Source organism: Lynx canadensis, chromosome C2 (assembly GCF_007474595.2).
Source record: "Lynx canadensis isolate LIC74 chromosome C2, mLynCan4.pri.v2, whole genome shotgun sequence".
Classification (NCBI taxonomy): Eukaryota; Metazoa; Chordata; class Mammalia; order Carnivora; family Felidae; genus Lynx; species Lynx canadensis.
This window is the reverse complement of record NC_044311.2, coordinates 78,308,069-78,326,248: the sequence shown is the minus strand read 5'-3', so window position 1 is coordinate 78,326,248 and position 18,180 is coordinate 78,308,069.

The window sequence follows — 18,180 nt, the reverse complement described above, 5'->3', positions numbered from 1 at the left end:
GGGACATGGGGGGTTGATGAGAATGCTTAAGATCTATTCTCAGCAACTTCCAAGTATACAACACCTATTATTAACTGTAGGCCTGTGACCCAGTTTCGACCATACAGACAAAAATGAAGTTGTAGGGGATGACGGGAAACTCACACGGAAGAAGCCTGGGAACCCTGAGGTACTGTGGAGCAGAACAGGCTTCCTACCTGTCCTGGACTATTCCATGAGACAGAAATTAACTCATCGTTTGCCTCACTGTATTGGTGGAGCTCTTTTGCAGCCGCTTACTAACCCACGTGGCATGTGGTATTCCATAAAGACAATAGTACCGCAGTCAAATAGTTTGGGAAATGAAGGGGAATAAAAGTATGCAGGTTCCCTTCCTATAGGGAGTGTCTGAACCTGGCTACATGCTTTCTTTGCTCCTCTATTGCAACTTGAAGGAGAAAATGGCTGACGTCTTGCATTCTCTTACTGGTTCTGAAAAAACACATCTGAAAGATGCTGATTTCGATGATTTCTATTTGCCCTAAATATTGCATAACGCACAGCAAAGTGTTTAGTGTGCATTCAGAACACCACCAAATTTCACAGAATCAAGGCTGCCTTTAGTCCACCCACTTCAGTCAGAGCATGTTATCTCTAGGGGACAACAGGCAATATTACAAAACCATCCAGAATAATTCTTCCAAAAGGTTCAGGAGGGTTTTTGTTTGTTTGTTTGTTTGTTTGTTTGTTTGTTTGTTTCCTTGCTCGTTTTTATCTCATTGTGCTGTATTCTTTCTCATCTAAACAAATGGAAAGGTGACACAAATGTTACCCAGAGAAGAGTCATCCTTTTTTGTGTCTTTTAAAAGGTCTTAAAAATGTACTTCAATCACAAGTCATTCAGCAGCTATTTCCTGAGTGACTACTGGGTGCACCACCACAGAGAAGAAAATGTGATGTCCAGATTGGAAGGCCAGGCCCTCCAGAAGCATCAGCAATGATGTCCAGTGCTGAAATGGCTCCTCTGTCACCCACCCGTGATGCAGGATTTGTGGAGAGGTTCCTCACGTGAGGCCTGGGAGGTCTGGGCATTTTGACCTCTGCCAGCACCAGCGAGGGTGGCTGATTTTGTAGATACAGAAAACGATTGGGGCCCAAAAGATTAGGAGAGCTTCAGGCTGTCTCTGCAGTGGGCTCGTCAACGGTCAAAGTGTTTAAGAGGATCCAGGTGATGCGTTTTCTGACTATTCTAATAGTCAGAATCCAGAAGATTCTTCCGTCCAGCCCCAGTACTTACATGTTCTCACGGAGAAACGGATATGGTGATGGGTAAGACAACCGGAGAGAGCGAAGCAGAGAAGTATGCTGAGAAACATATTCAAGACTGACTGAATGTGTTCTATAAAAAGTGTGAAAATACGCCATCATAGATCGCGAAGGACTATACTTTCTTTTGACCTGGTAGACATGTCCAGTGCTGTTAATGCAGCAAAGGGCTCTGTGTGCTTAAAAGCTCTCTATTATTCACAAGCTTGGGCTGGATCTGAAGCAGTTCCCCATTTGGGGAAGGCATCCCCACAAACTTTCAAGGGGTGCTGAATGCAGTTACAGGCTACGATTGGTTCGACAAGAGCTCAGTTCCCACGGTGCTGGTCTGCAGAACTCCCCTAAGAGACCCCGCGGGGGCTCTGCTCTGCTCTGCCTCCTCTGCAGGTGGAGTCACCTGCGCTTCACAGCTGGCTGGTCTCAACCCTCCTCCCTCCCCACGGATGTTTAAGAAGCAGGAATCAAACGATAGAAGAGGGAGGCACTCACCTCCAAGAGTGAGTGGGAAGGAGTGAATGGACCAAGGATAAAGCCAGGAATGAGATGAAGAATCCCAGGAATGACAAGTCAGAGGATCTTGTAAGCTGTGGTTGGAACCCTGAGATCAGGAAGAGCACTGACTCCTGATGTCGCTCCCTACTCTCTTGCAGACTGGCTGTGAGGACCAAATGAGGTCCTACCTGTCAAGCACCAGGGACTTTCTGAACCCTGTGGCCCAGTGGCCTCTGTCAATGCATTCTCTCTGCCATGCATCCCTCCTCCGTGCCTCCGTGCCTATGCATGACCAGGATATCCTTCTCCTTCTCCACTTGGAGAAAACGCTTGCTCCAGGAGACCAGCTCAGATGTCAGCCCATCCCTGACTACATCAGGAAGTCAGTGGCAGGGTTCCGTGACCCATAGTATTTGTCACACTGTGTTGCGATGATCTGTTTCCACATCTGTCTCCCTCAACTGCACTGAGAGTTTCTCACTCACCTTCACGCCTCCGTGGTCTCTTCTGATGCCAACACCTTCTTGAGGACAGGGGTGCTCAGGAAATAGGTGTTGATTGAAATGAACAAATACATACATAAATAAAGAAATGTTCTTATGGTCCATATGGAACAACGGGGGTTGGAAGACAATGCAGGGAGAAGGAAATAAGACTCCCTGTGGATTTGGAAAGATCTTTATTTTGTTGTGCAGATAAAAATCATTGTAGTCTACCAATTTGAAACATACTCTGTCTCCCAAGAAAGAGATTTTGTCATTTGGACAGGGAATGGACAAGGATAAGGTAGCCCCACAACATAGCTTAACCTTAACAGAGAGAGAGTCTGGCTCCATTTTTAATGTTTGACTACTGACAACTTTCAAACTCCACCTTTCTCTTTCCCTTTTGTTCCACATCTGAACAAGCTGATAAAGTGTGTACATCCCCTCCCTTGGTACCAGAAGGGACGTTCAAACCACACAAAACCCAGCCTGTGCCTGGTAACCTTTCTCTTGGCCCCACCCCACCCCAACCACAGTAAAAATCAAAGCTGTGGGACACCTGGCTGGCTCAGTCAGTTGAACATCCAACTCTTGATTTTGGCTCAGGTCATGATCCCATCATGGGATCAAGCCCCATGTCAGGCTCCACACTGAGAGTGGAGCCTGCTTGAGATTCTTTCTCTCCCTCTGCCCCTCTCCCCTGCTCACACACTGTCTAAAAATAAAGTTAAATAAGTAAATAAAACTAAAGCCACTCACTTCTCCCTTCACTCAAGTCATTTCAGACTAGCTTGGATATTTGCCTCTGCTCTGCCCACGAAGGCTTATCATTTGAGTAACAAACCTTTTCATGTGTGGCATCATCACCAGCCTGGACATCAGAGCCATTTTTTTTTTTTTTTTTTTTGCAGGGGGTGGGGGGAAAACCTCGATCCTGCTCTCCACAGGGCAACCACAGACAGTAACTTTCTGAAAATTTTTGAAATATACTCTGTATCTAAGAATAGAGCTATGTTGTCATTAGGGAAGGGGCTAGGAGAATGTGGCCCCATAACACAGTATAAATCTCTGAAACAGTTTGCTGGACAATTGTGCCAAAGGACCCCTTCCTGTCTGTTTTCTTAATTTCTGCCCCATTTTGGCCATGCAGTCAAAGGGCTTCTTTATGAACAAAGTGAGACATTCATTTTTGTTTTCTTGATTCTAAAGCGATTTTCTTTAGTTTTACGGGAGACACTCCTCAGGTGTTTGTTGACCCATTCCATTCCAGAAACAAATCAGAGGACTGAAGATTCAGCCAGATTCATCAGGTAAAAAGTTAAAACCAAGGAGCCCTAACAATTCCAAAATTAAATTCAGAACTAAAACTAAGTAACTCCAGAGCTCAATGTGCTGATTATTAGCCATGATTTCTCAGCTTTCAGCCCACCCTTCTAATCTCTGCTTTGTGGCCCCGGGGCCACTCACCTCCTTTGCCAGCTGCTCCCTATGAGGCTTGGCCAATAGGGCAGACTGATGGGAGGAGGGGAGAGGGACCCCCGTGTGCCTGACTTCCTCCCAGCCTCCCCGGCAACTGCTCTTCACACTGAGAGCAACAGCTCGTTCCAGTAGCTGCCCTTTGCCATTTTCCCAACACTTCCACAACCATCCTCATCACGCCCCCCCCCCCCCCCCCCCCCCGCCTTTCAGAGTTTCGCATCCAGCTCTCAACCAACTTCCCCCTCCTGGGACACCTGTCTCATGGGCCACCTCCAACCTCTCCCCTTTGCTCCCTCAGCCAGTGGGCTGGTAGCTGCTCCTTGTGGTTAACATCTCCATGATCTCATATTATCACATTTTTTTTTTCTATTTTAGTTCTCTGCTAGCTGAGTAACAATTCTTTATGTTGAATTCTTTCCATTATAATCTGTATGGTGTCTCCATCAGTGATTGGCCCCTGACAGAGATCTAAGACTAAGCAATTTTGTAAAGTTTATTTATTTTGAGAGAGAAGGAGAGAGAGAGAGAGAGTGAGCACATGGACACACGCAAGCAGGGGAGGGACAGAGAGAGGAGAGAATCCCAAGCAGACTCCACACTGTCAGTGCAGAACCCAAAGCCAGCTGAATCCCACAAACCCTGACATCATGACCTAAGTCTAAATCAGGAGTCAGCTGCTTACCAGACTGAACCACCCAGGAGCCCCTCCAAAACTAAGCAATATTTATTTATTTATTTATTTATTTATTTATACGTTTATTTATTTCTGAGACAGAGAGAGAGACAGAGCATGAGCAGGGGAGGGGCAGAGAGAGAGAGAGAGAGAGAGAGAGAGAGACACACAGAATCTGAAACAGGCTCCAGGCTCTGAGCTGTCTGCACAGAGCCCGACGCAGGGCTCAAACTCACAGACCGCAAGATCATGACCTGAGCTGAAGTCAGACACCTAACCGACTGAGCCACCCAGGTGCCCCAAGCAATTTTTAAAATAAATAAACTTTAAACAAGTAAAAATAAGGAACAGAAAAGCTTTTTTATTAAAAAAGGAAAGAAAACAACTGGCAATAGATAGCTCCGAAGATAATTCAAAACTACATAAGGTGAAAATTTATGACAAAAATTTCAGGAAAAAAAAAACCTAAAAATTAAATAGGTCTGAAAATAATTCAAAAAAAGTAACTAAAAACTAATTCAAAAACTAAATAAATGTAAAAATATAGAGCTAAAAACTACAAAAAAAGTTACACTGAAAAAACTAAAAAAGCTCACAATTACAATAACTGAAAAGAGAAACTATGAAGAACTAAACACTGAGTCTAAAACTAAATATTAAGTAAATAATTCTAAAAGCTAATTCAAAAATACCTGAAGATAAGTAACTGGAAGCAAGCTTCGAAAACAAACTGAAAACTACAAAATTAAATAACTGGAAAACTAGCTCAACATAAATGAAAATTACAGTAACTGCTAAAACGAAGAAGCAAATAACTCTAAAATTAATTCTAAAACTAAAAAGTCTACACGTAAATCTCCGTCTACACGGAAGTCAACATGGACCAAACCCTCCCTGAAAGTAAACGGCCTCGGCGATCAGGGACCAGCGCAGCACCAGACACTGGCACGGACTCCAGTAGAGACCCCGCGCACACGCGGGTGCACGAAGTTGGCTCGGATTCCTGCCGGGCCCCGCGGGCGTCAGTATCGAGTCCGGCGCTCGCGCAGGCGCGCGTGTGGAGCAGCCCCGAGATTCGCGGGCGTCTGCAGCGAGTCCCGGCGCCCGCGCAGGCGCGTGTGAATCAGCACCGAGGTTCGCGGGTGTCTGCACGGAGTCCCGCAGCTCGCGCAGGCGCCTGAACAGCCCGAAGGCTACTGCACCGAGTCCCGGCGCTCGCGCAGGCGCGTGTGGGGCAGCCCCGAGGTTCGCGGGCGTCTAAGCCGAGTCCCCAGGGCTAACGCTGAAGCGTGTGGAGCAGCTCCCAGGTTCTTAGCGGCCCTCGCCGGGAGGGTGGCCTCCGCGGGCAGGCCGTGGGCCCTTCCTCAGGCTTCTGGAAGGCGGTCTATCTCACCCCACCCCCAACCCGCAGCGACAGATCCGCAGGGTCCGAGGCGGCCCCTTGGCTGCTTTCCCGCTGAAGGGTGGGCCGGGCCCTCGGCGTCCGCAGCAGGCCGGGCCCGGAATGGAGGCGGCGTGGGGCGGCCCGGCCGAGCGGGGTAGCCGCGGTGTTCTAGAACCGGTGTCAGTTCTCGGGGGAGGGGGTGCGCAGGCATCCTTCCCTCGCCCGCTCTGCTTTCGCCCGGAAACTAGTCGCGTCCCCCGCAGGGCCGAGCAAGGCAGCGGGCACCGCAGCGCTCTCCTTAGTTGTGTTTGTTGGCCTAAAATTCCAAGAAGAAAGTCAGAGGAGCAACGGCTGACAGATTCGCTGTTCTCTTTCACACCCAAACGTTGTCACTGCCGCCTGTGAACGAAAGGGCTGCGTCTCCAGGGGCCGTGGCCTCAGTGCCCCAGACAAAGCCGGACTGGCGGTGATGGGAGGTTGGGGGAGTTGGTTAGGGGTAGTGGCCGGGGACCCCAGAGCCACCCTCTGGGAGGTCGGGGGTGAGGCCGGGCTCTGAGGCCTCCGGCAGCCATGGAGCACCCAGGGCCTGGGGCTGGCAGGGCTGGGGGACAACGCAGGAACTGGGAGACCAGCCAGTTCCAGCCGCTCCACAGGTAAGTGGCACCTGGGGTAAAATGATGACCAGGCACTGGTGCCTGCTTTCCTCTCCCTTCTGGGGGCCCTGGGCCGGGGGGAAAGGGACGCTCAGACTGGCACGGAAGATCTCTCACACACTTGGCCACATGTTGACTGCATTATTTCAGGGCCACCTGGGCCATTCCCTGCCTCCAGGAAGGATCTGCCGGAGCCTGGAAGGAGAAAGGATCTTCCCAGCGCTTCAGGACCCAGGTAGCACCTCCCTGCTGGGGACTGTCCATGTGGCCTTCTTGCTGGCAATTCCACAGGTAAGGGATGGGGTCCCCACTCTAGGGCAGTGTTTTCCTAATGTCTTAAGATACAAAGTTTACATCTTGACAGTGTATTCACAAACACAGATACACCTATTAAAACAAGTTTTACATCAGACATTACCTTCAGATTAGGAGTATGCTTGTCTTGATGAGCACTGAATAATGTATGGAACTGTTGGATCACTATATTGTACACCTTAAACTAATAAAGCACTGTATGTCGACTACACTGGCATTAAAATTAAAAAAATGAATAATTAAATTTAAATGAAAAAACACATTACCCTCAGCATGAGTGATGCCCTTTAATAGTTTGAATTGTGTAATTTCATTTTTTTTAAGGCTGGTCTACGCCCACTGAACGGATATTTTTACCTACTAATGGATTAAAACCCACAGTTAGAAAAGCACCATTATAGGGCATGGCAGAGGAAGAAAGAAAAGAATAAGCAGAAGGAGAACGGTAGGGGCATGGGAAAGGTAGAACAGAGAAAGAAGGCAAGGACAGAGTGCAAAAAGGTGTTTTGTGGGAGGTCACACAGATGTGCCTGCCATCATGTCCCTTCCAGGGCATCTGTTCTAAGATACACTACCACCCCACCCTGTGCGTGCCCTTAGGCATCCTTTTCCATGAGACCCCGGCCTACCTGGTGGCAAGGACAAAATCTTTTTCGCTTTGGAAGCCCCACACCTCCCAGCAGAGGGAGGCACAGTCTTAGAAAACAGGCCATAGTCAAAGCTTTCCATTTTCCGGGGGAGGAAAATGCCTTGGAGGGTCAGCCAGTCAGTGATTATATAGCACAGTCAAGATTTGCCCAGTGGGTCACAAGTATCAGTTTGTCATCTAAACTGAAGATAATACCCATTTTGGAGAGTTAGAGGATTAGCATTATGTGCATCAGGAACATATACGTGTCTGGTACATCATGGAAGCTCAAATAGCACCTGCTATTATTATTTTTTATATGTTCATTTTGAGAGAGAGAGAGAGAGAAAAAGAGCGAGTGGGGGAGGGGCAGAGAGAGAGGAAGACAGAGAATCCCAAGCAGGCTCTGCAGCTGTCAGTGCAGAGCATGACTCAGGGCGCAAACTCACAACCATGAGTAGGGCGCTTAACTGACTGAGCCACCCAGGCGCCCCAGCACCTGCTGTTATTATCGTTAGTGGTGACAAGAGTAAAGAAACGCCACCTCAGGTATGCTCTGTCACTATCGTTTTGGGGCAGGTTGGCTGCCAATGTCTTCATCCTAGATAAAAATGGAAATCCTCATAGACACATAAGGAAATGACCTTAGAAATAAAACCAGAGGAAATATGTGCATGCATAAATTAGCAAAAGACTAATTTAAGCATGTAGACTTTAACAGATGTTCAGCTTGGCTATATCAGCATTTTAAGTTGCTGTACATTCTTGAAAAATTAATGGAATGACTTATTTCCCCACTGATTTCAGTCAGTATTGGGGGGAAGACAACCCTCACAGGCTCTAGCTACTCCTAGTCTGTGTGACAAAATAAATGCAAAGAGTACTGTATAGAAATGGATAATATAAATGGGAAAGATGGACCAGAAAAAAATCATGGTGGTAGGAACTCAAGATCATTCTCCCAGTCTTCACAACTTAGTTTGTAAATAAAAATGCTTTAGCGAACTTAGTTTTAGTGTTTAATGTTTAAAATACTGAGTTGTTTTACTTTTAAAAAAGTTAAGTTCATCTATTAATAAGCAAATTCAGTACAGAGTTTATACTAATTAGAAAACACTTTTTTGGTTAAGTACAGACATTGACAAAATCCTCGGTTCAATTATTTTGCTCTAAATTTCTCCTTTCCCTTCTTGTCCACTAGATGGCGGATCGGAACCACTCTGGATCCTGCCAATGCCCTGGCAGCTCTTTTCTGCACCGATTTTAAGTGGCCAAACTCTATTTTTGTTTTGTTCCTTCCAGATTTTGCTCTCATCCCAATCGAAAGAAACACAAACTTTGTGAACATTTTAGGACAGTCTGTGGCATACAAACAGAGTTATTTTAACTGGGGAGCTGGAGCTGCCTTAAAAAAGCTTCTTGTTCCTTGCCTGAAGGCCTGAGCCAAGGGGATTTGTCCTGTTCCTTTGGAGGAACATTGGATAGTACCGTTGTGGTAACATGAGTGAAAGTATCCAAGCCAGGCACTGGGCTAGGAGTTCCATCTCATTCATTCTTCACAGAGAGACTGTAAGGTGTCACCTCTGTGTTATAAAAGACAACATTAAGAACTTAAGCCACGTTGAGGGTAAGTAACTTTGTCCAGAGCTGAGTTTGAGTCTGGAACTCTGGGACGTCAAATATTTTCGCTTAACCACAGTGCTATGCCACCTTCCTGGTGCTGTTACCTGGTGGGTGTTTAACCACGGGCTGATTTCTGCCTCATCTGCCCCACTAGCCACCTAGGTCTCAAAAGAGTCATCTCAGGATTAGTCTAGGTTGTCAGGCTGAATCAGGACCTTTTGCAGAGTTTTTCTCTGTGAACTAGAGTTTAAACTTGCACACTTAGACTAGTATATCTCTGAAGTGTGTATTTCCTTCCCAAACCAATCTAAGACCAAGAGGAATCAGAGTTACTAATAAGCACCAAGAGAGAACTGGTATCTTTCTTATAAAAACTAAAAAGCTAAGAAAAACAATAATCAGTGCGAAGTCTCAAAATGGTTAATATTTCTTTCAAAGAAAAAATAATATTTACCCGAGCATGCAATTTTTGCATGTTTCGTGACAAAGCTTGTTTCACGCTGAAAGAAAAAAAAATCACTCAGAATGAAGCCAATTTTAATTTACACGCACACAAATTTAAGTAAGCAAGTATTAAAGGAATAAGGCCACCACACACATAAAGCACTGTATTTATGTGTATATAAATGTTTGTTGTGATCTTTTTTTTCCTCTCATATATCCAGAAAATGTTTCTGTAGTTCTGACTCATTTGGCCCTGGCATCCTCTCCCACTTATCCACCTACCATGCTATGTTCCCTGTGTGCCTTGATTCTGGGTCCACCCAGCTAGCTCTGTTCCTACGGAAGTAAGGAATGGCAGTGAGCCCACCATTCTCCATTCTTCCCCGTGTGCACCAAAAGAGAATGGAAATGAGCCCAGACTATAGAAGCTGGTGGGGAAACACACGTCTTGTTCAGGTGTTGTCCCAGCTACGAGACCAACACCAGGTCTCGGCCTCCAGTGGCTCCCCACTGCCTGCACCTGCAGAAAAGCCCAACTCCTCAGCCTAATTTTTTTTTCAATGTATGAAGTTTATTGTCACATTGGTTTCCATACAACACCCAGTGCTCATCCCAAAAGGTGCCCTCCTCAATACCCATCACCCACCCTCCCCTCCCTCCCACCCCCCATCAATCCTCAGTTCTCAGTTTTTAAGAGTCTCTTATGCTTTGTCCTCAGCCTAATATTTGAGGATACCTCCCTCCTCCTTCTCGTGTCCTTCCACTCCATCCATGAATCTTTCAAGCAGGGCTCCAAATCACCACTGAACTTGCTCATTTAGAGGAAGCTCAATGATTTTCAGAGGTTCCTGGGTCCACTCTTCATTCCCCATGCAGCTGGCACAGCTTACTCAGCTGCTGCAGTGGGCCTGTGGCCTTCACTTTCTGGCCTCATGCTCAGACTGTGTCAGAACTGGCTCCCTGCCTCCTATCCTGCACACCGTGCTGCCCCTACTAAGCTGTCTGCCGCCATAGCCCTTCCTTGGTGGGCCTAAGCTTTCCCCCAGTTTCTTGAGACCTCCCAAGTCGTAGGTGGTCAGGCCACAAGTGAAGAGTTATCCCAAACCACAGTGCCTGCCTCCTTCCTTGATTTGTCATGCTGCCGTGTCCCACCCATCAAGCTACACTGCGCTTCCCCACCCAAGCCCCATCTGCGTCCATAACTCCCTCTGGGCCCAAGGCGCCTTCCTCCTGGCTGTCTCCAGAGGCCCTGTCTCCACATCCCTCAGCGGCTGCCAGTGTCCTTGTCACTGGGTGTCCCTGTGTGCCTTGCCCAGAGTGTACAAAGTTACGCCCAGCAATCCCGGGGGTTAACAGTGGTATAGGAATGAACTGGGGTGATAATGTCGCATGTGTCAGAGCTTTCTAAAGTGCTAGGCAGACATAAGATCCTGGTATTCCTGATCCTGGAACCTCCCTCTCCCTCCCCCATTGCCTGATGCCCCTGAGTCTGCGTTCTGTCCAGGAGTCTGCTGTCCTCTCAAGGACCAGCCCACAGCCCAGCTCCCACTCCTGCACACAGTGCACCGAAGCCCCTCTGAGTTCCTAGAGCCCTCACTGTTGGCGTCATTCTCAGTGGCATTTCATCAGACCCTGTTTGATGAGCCACACTCAGGACATCTGGCTCTGCTGCGAAAGAGTTGGGTGAAACTGACCCCTTGTTTGCCAGACTGTAAAAGAAGGGGCCAGACAATACCTCTGGACCTGTCTTTCGGTTCTGATGTTTTATGTGTGTAGACTTTTTCCTTCTCTAAACTTTATGCTTTTAATCCCCATCACAACCTAGAGCACAGTGCCAGGCTCACAGACACCCTATAAATGTATTTCTGGGTTGGTAACTGAATAACGGGTTTGACCTACTGATGAGTTTATTGTCAAATTTTCACTTTGTGCTTTTTCACTTTGTGCTTTTTTTTAATTAAAAAAATTTTAATTTCTTTATTGTTTTCATCATGATAACTGTAGTCGTTAATCCCTATCAACTATTTCACCCATCCCCCCACCAGCCTCCCCTCTGGTAAACCATAGGTTTGTTAAAGAATCTGTTTCTTGGTTGTCTCTCTCTCTCTCTCTCTCTCTCTTTTCTTTAATTTCTTAAATTCCACATATGAATGAGATCATATGGTATTTGTCTTTTTCTGACTTGCCTCACTTAGCATTATACTCTGTAGCTCTATCCATGTTGTCGTAAATGGCAAGATTTCATTCTTTTTTTAAAAAATGTTTATTTATTTTTGAGAGAGAGAGACAGAGCATGAGTGGGGGAGGGCAGAGAGAGAGGGAGACACAGAATCTGAAGCAGGCTCCAGGCTCCAAGCCGTCAGCACAGAGCCTGATGTGGGGCTCAAACTCATGAACCTTGATCGTGACCTGAGCCAAAGTTGGATGCTTAACTGACTGAGCCACCCAGATGCCCCTAGATTTCATTCTTTTTTATAGCTGAATAATATTCCACTGTATACACATAAACCACCTCTTCTTTATCCATTCATCTATTGATGGACACTTGGACTGCTTCCATAGTTTGGCTATTTGTAAATAATGCTGCAAGAAACGTAGGGATGCACGTATCCCTTTGAATTAGCGATTTTGCATTTGGGGGGCAAATACCCAGCAGTGCAATTACTGGATTGTGGGGTCCTTCTATTTTTAATTTTTTGAGGAACTTCCATCCTGTTTTATATAGTGGCCACACCAGTTTGCATTCCCACCAACAGTGCACAAGGGTTCCTTTCTCTCCACGTCCTTGCCAACACTTGTTTCTTGTGTTTCTGATTTGAGCCATTCTGACAGATGTGAAGTGATCTCTCATTGTAGTTTTGATTTACTTTTCCCTAATGATGAGTGATGTTGGGCATCCTTTCCTATGTCCATTGGCCATCTGTATGTCTTCTGTGGAGAAACGTCTGTTAATGTCTTCTGCCCAGTTTTTTTATTGGATTATTTGTGTTTTGGGTGCTGAGTTGTATCAGTTCCATATATGTTTCACTTTGGACACCCCTAAGTTTATATTTTCTTTCCCCTTCCCGTAACTGGAAGAAATGTAGTTAGAATATTGAAGTGTAGTCAAAGGCCAGTTAGAATATTGAAGTGTAGTCAAAGGCCATATTCTACAAATACAGATTCTTGGGCACCAAATTAGAGATTCTGACTCACTAGGTTGGGTGGAAATCTGCGCTTGCGACAAGCCCCTCAAGTGATTCTGAAGCTATAGCCTCTGAGAAATATTACTCTAAGAAGTAAGGATTTTTAGGACAATGCGAAGAGTAGAAATTTCTTCTTTTTGGTGGCAGCAAGTGATGTTTTCTTTCTTTGTGGGAAGAAGGTTGGGAAGTCGTCTTGAAAGATGGAGCCTCGAAGGGAGAGGAGTGCCCACCACTGGCCTGTCTGTGGCAGTTTGAACTTTCAGCAGTGTAGTAGCTAGAACAGCCCCTGTGGCCGCCATCTCTGCCACCATGGCTACTCGTTTCATGACTTTATTGTGCCAACACTAGACGAGCTGAGGGAAGAGGGTGGCTGAGGACAACTGGAAGAGTCATTCTGTTTGGTTGATTCGTGCCTGTCCTATGGGAGATGCTTTCTGCTGGGCATTAACGTAGGTTATGAAGATGTTCACACTCCATGCCCACTCCATGCTCTTGGTCCACTAACCACATGCCTCTTTCCCATGCACCTTCATCCCCAATCTTCCAATGTTTTCTCTTTTCAAGTCCCTGACCAACTGGCCAAGCTATTCACCGCTACCCACAAGCCTCTGTGCATCCTTGCCTCAGGCCATTTCTCTCTCTTCACAAAGCAGATGCCTTGATGCACTGCCTGATACCAGCGTGAGGAGGGGATTTTCACTGCAGTCCCTGAGGTTCTTCTAAGTGAGGATGCATTACAGTAGCTGCCCATTTTTCTCTTGCACCCACATACCAACTGACCTGTCCATGAACCAAGCTTAGCCTTTTCCCTCCTCTGTCAGCTAGAAATAGGAGCCTTCCAGGTAGTCTGTAGAGGGCTGATGCTAAGATGGCCTCCAGGGGTTCACTGTCTTGGGTAATCCCCTTCCCTTCAGTGTAGGCAAGTCCAGCGACTTGCTTCTAATCAATGGGAATATGGCAAAGATGATGGGAAGTACATGAGCATGTGTACTTAATACACTGTAGAAGGTTGTAACACCCATCTTGCAAGGACACTCCCTGTGCCTTGTTTGCTGTGAAGAAGCAAGTGGTCATGTTATGAGCTGCCACATGGGAAGGAACATGTGACAGGGCGCTGAAGGGGGCCTCTGGGTAACAGCCAATTAGAAGCTAAACCCCTGAGTGTGGCAGTCTGCAAGGACTCTGACAATAACCATACGGGGTTGGAAGCGAATCTCTCCTCAGTTGGTGCTCAGGTAATGATCACAGCCCCAGATAATGCCTTGATTGCAGCTTTGTGAAAACCTGAAGAATAGGACCCAGGTAAGTCATGCCCCAAATGCTGAGCCACAAAAACTGAAATAATAAATATGTATTGTCTTAAGCTGCTAAGTTTGTGGTAATACTGTTAACGCAGCAATAGAAAACTAATACACAGCCGGCAATGTGAGCTGAGAGGCACTGGTACAGAATGGTAGGTGACATGGGAGCCTGGGTCACTTGCTCATGCAGGCTTCCTGTATTGTCTGGTGCCGCACATGGCTGTTCCCAGACTTAACCACTTCCAGCTTGTGATGGAACGCTGCTGGTTCCTCCCAACCTCAGTGAATTTGACAGAATGCAGCTCCTGATAGATAAATCTGGATACTTGGTCATTTCATGTCCCATGGTTAGGTGCTTAATCTATACCAGGGCTCACTAGCACATGGGAATCTCTTTTCCAAACGATTGTCTGCTGCAGATGGCGCAGGCTTGTATCAGGACCCTGGGCTTTATGTTGTCATTCTGCTCTTCTCCACATGACCTGTTTTCTCACCACAGATAATTCGGACACCACGGGGTCTATGTGGCTTATAGCCCACTGATTGTACTGCCCCGGCGGCAGGGATGCTTGCACCTCAGCCTGGATCTGCTGCAAAACCCTTTCCTGCTGGCAAGTTCCCTTGTCACTGAGTAAATGAGAGCAGTTATTTCTAAATATGGAATATGCTGCCTCCAGAAACCAAGAGGACTGCCAGGCATTGTGCTTTCTTTTTAGTTGCATGAGATGTGAGGTACTAATTTGTCCTAATTTGATGGGGATGGGAGAATATGGCCCAGCTTGCACCAAACCACTGGATCCCTAAGAACTTCGCCGATGGGGTGATCCCCTGAATCTTCATTTAGCTTTTTTTTCTGTCCTCTGGCTTGCATAGGTCTTACCCCGTCCTCCAGTATATTGGCCACTTCTTGCTCATCTGATCATTAATATAATAGATGAATGTGGTCTTTGCAGAATGTCCAGGTGGTCCAGGTCCTTAAGGCTATATTATGCGAGAGGGCAGACTTAACATACATCAAAGGCAACACTGTGAATTTATACCATGTCCTGTGCCATGTGAATGTGAACTGCTCTGATCATCCTTCTTAATGAGGATTGAAAAGAATACATGTATGAGATTGATGGCTGTTTACTATGTATCCAAGGCCATTTGAATCTGATCTAGCAAAGATACCCTATCTGGCTCAAAGCTGCAATGGGAGGCTACTACTTGGTTGAGTTTATGGTAACCCACCGTTATCCTCCAGGATACATTTAGTGTTTGTGGGGGACATACTCATGAATGGAAAAGGCCTATGATAAGGACCATTCCTGCCTACTTCATGTATTTAAGGGTAGCACTAGTATTTGCTGTATCCCTTCATATGGTATGGGTTTTGATTTACTGTCTTGGCTGGGAAGGGTGCACTTGTCTCCTGGGGTTCTACTTGGCATTCTTCACTATGATAGCCCTTACATCACAGTCCAAGGAGCCAGTGTGGGTTCTGCCAATTCCTAAGCATGGCCATTCCATTGTTTGGGGAACCAGGGAAATTACCAGCAGATGAGTGTGTGGAGTGGGTGGACCTACCATGAACCAGACCTGGGTAAGAACTCCATTTATTACGCTACCCCTTATGCACCCTACTCCAACAGGGGAATTACAAGGATGGTTTGGGTTCCTGGATCTCTCAACTCAGACCGTGCATCCAGTAGACCTGAAAGGTTTTGTATTCCTATGTCTTTCAGGGTAGTTATATGAGTAAATGGGTTTGGAGAAGGGCTAAGGAAATAATTATATTTTTGCCATGGTGTTTGCAGGGTCCTCTTTTGTGAGCTTCTGTCAGTTAGTGGGATTTAGGTTGGAAAACTGGTCAGGTCTGGAAACAGAGAAAGTGACCAAGACTTTTGATGGTCATGACTGTGGTTCGCCTCCTGATCATACGTTGGATTTATTTTGGTTCTATAGGTTGAGCAATACTCTCATTTGCTATTCATCTATCACGTCTCTCAGGATGCTATGCTGTGTTAACCACCTCCCCAGCTCTCTGTGACTCAGACCTCTCTGACTGCCTCTGACATTGTCACTCATGATAACTTGCTTTTGAGAGTTAAGTATTGCCATCTGGCTTCTATTTTGGAATTCTGTTGTCCCCATTGCTATCAGAAAACCCTGTTCTGTCCCCACATTTCCTACCAGTGGTCTTGGCCTACAGGGGACAGTCCACCATCAAGCTTCTTAACAACACTGAAGCCCCCTCAATCAGCACATCCCTTGTCACTTTGAAGAACACTTTATCCTAAGAACAGAGGAGGCTAATCGCTTTTTGGCCTTACATAGTATATCCCAATCAAGTGTCTTGACTTCTTTCCCCACTGCTTGCCACTGCAGGCCAGCATTCCTACTTAGTGTGAGTGATTGCTTTTTCCAAGTTTCCAAGGGACAACCAAATGCTGTCACCTGGATTCTTTGCCTAGCTATTAAATACTATGCCACAGGTTTTTCTCCCTTTTCCATCCAGTGCAGCCCCATATATTCTCTCCTGCTTGCTCAGCTGGATTGTGTCACCCATCCAGCCAGCTTTTTCAGTAGGTAGTCCTTTTCTACCATTAGCTGACCCAGCATTCTTCATCCTGGCTATAGCTCTGGTGGTCAGGAGTGGAGAGTGGGGTAGACCATTGAGGGGTAAGGGAAGATATGTGTTGTGTTACAAGGCAGAAACCTCTATGTCATCAAGCTTCAGCCTTTAACTGAAGAATGCGCTACCTCTGTTATCAACAGCATTCAAGGGAATATGGAAATTTAAGACTTTCAAATGCATCAACCCAGATGACCCCATTTCAAGTCTCAGCATCCCATTTTTTCCCAATCAGGACCTTGACCTTGATGTGGGAGACTAGATGGAGTTGAAAACTTAAACTCCTCTGGAACTCCTATTCCTATAATTTAGTTTTGGGGTCTGGCCCACAGAACTTTTGTGTGTGTGTGTGAGAGAGCCCAAGTGAGTGGGGGAGGGGCAGAGAGAGAGAATCCCCAGCAGGCTCTGCGTTGTAAGTATAGAGCCCATCTCAGGGTTCCACCTCACAAATCATGAGATCATGGCCTGAGCTGAAATCAAGATTCAGACACTTAACCCCTTAACCACCTGAGCCACCCAGATACCCCGCCACAGATTTTTAATTTTATTTTTTGCCCTCTGGCTGTAGGATATGTGATCGCTTTATGTTGCGGATTAGACCCTCTGGCTTTCACACCTGGTCTGGTACTAGCAATGAATCACCCTCAGCCTTTGTCTTGTTTTAATTAATAAGCCCTCCCTTCCCCAAATGGCCATCCAATTCCAAAATTCATATAATTACTATTTCCTAAAATCCCTAAGATATTGCATCTGTCGGTGTACTCGTTTCCAAAGGCATCCCATTCCAGTTTGCCACCGGTGAAAGTTTTAACAATTGCCATAGCATTCCAGGGGCTATCGGTGCTCCATTATCACCAAGGATGGGTTCTCATTACCAGCAGGCTGGCAGGTGACCCAACTACAAAATTACATCTTAAGAGTTTTTTGTAGGACTACTTCTTATACGCGCCATCATGAGTTGAATTTATAGGAAACAGATTCTGAGATCTGAATGGAGGTTTTTTATTGGTTGGTACTCTTGGGACAATACCTGAGAGGGCTCAGGGAAGCAGGACTGGGCAAAAATACTGTGGTGCAAGTGCAATAGAGATCTGGAGCTGGGACAGCCCGTGAGCTGTGCCATCCCAAGGCAAAGAGGTTAAGTTTCTCTCCTCCTCCTAGACTAGTCCCTGAAGGTGGGCTACCCCCAAGGAAATGTGATTTTGGCCGCAGTGGCTCTGGTGGCTGAGCACAATTTCTAGAAAGGACTCAGCTGAGAGCTGTCAGCTCTCGACAGTCCCAACAGCTGGGGAAGTGAGTGTCTCAGCCCTAAAAGGTAGCACACCAGAGCACCCACTACACCTACATTTCCTGTTTTCAAAATTGACACTGTCACTCACTATTTAATCCTTCCCACTCTTAACAGCAATCTTCTTTTATTTTCCACCCCAGTCATCTTTTTCTAGAGGGCCCATAAAACATAATCCTTGTCTGTTTCAAAAGGCAACACACTAAGTAGAGTTGTACTCAACTTTTAAAAGCCCTCTTTTGGGGAGCCTGAGTGGCTCAGACGGTTGAGCCTCCGACTTTGGCTCAAGTCATGATCTCATGGCTCAT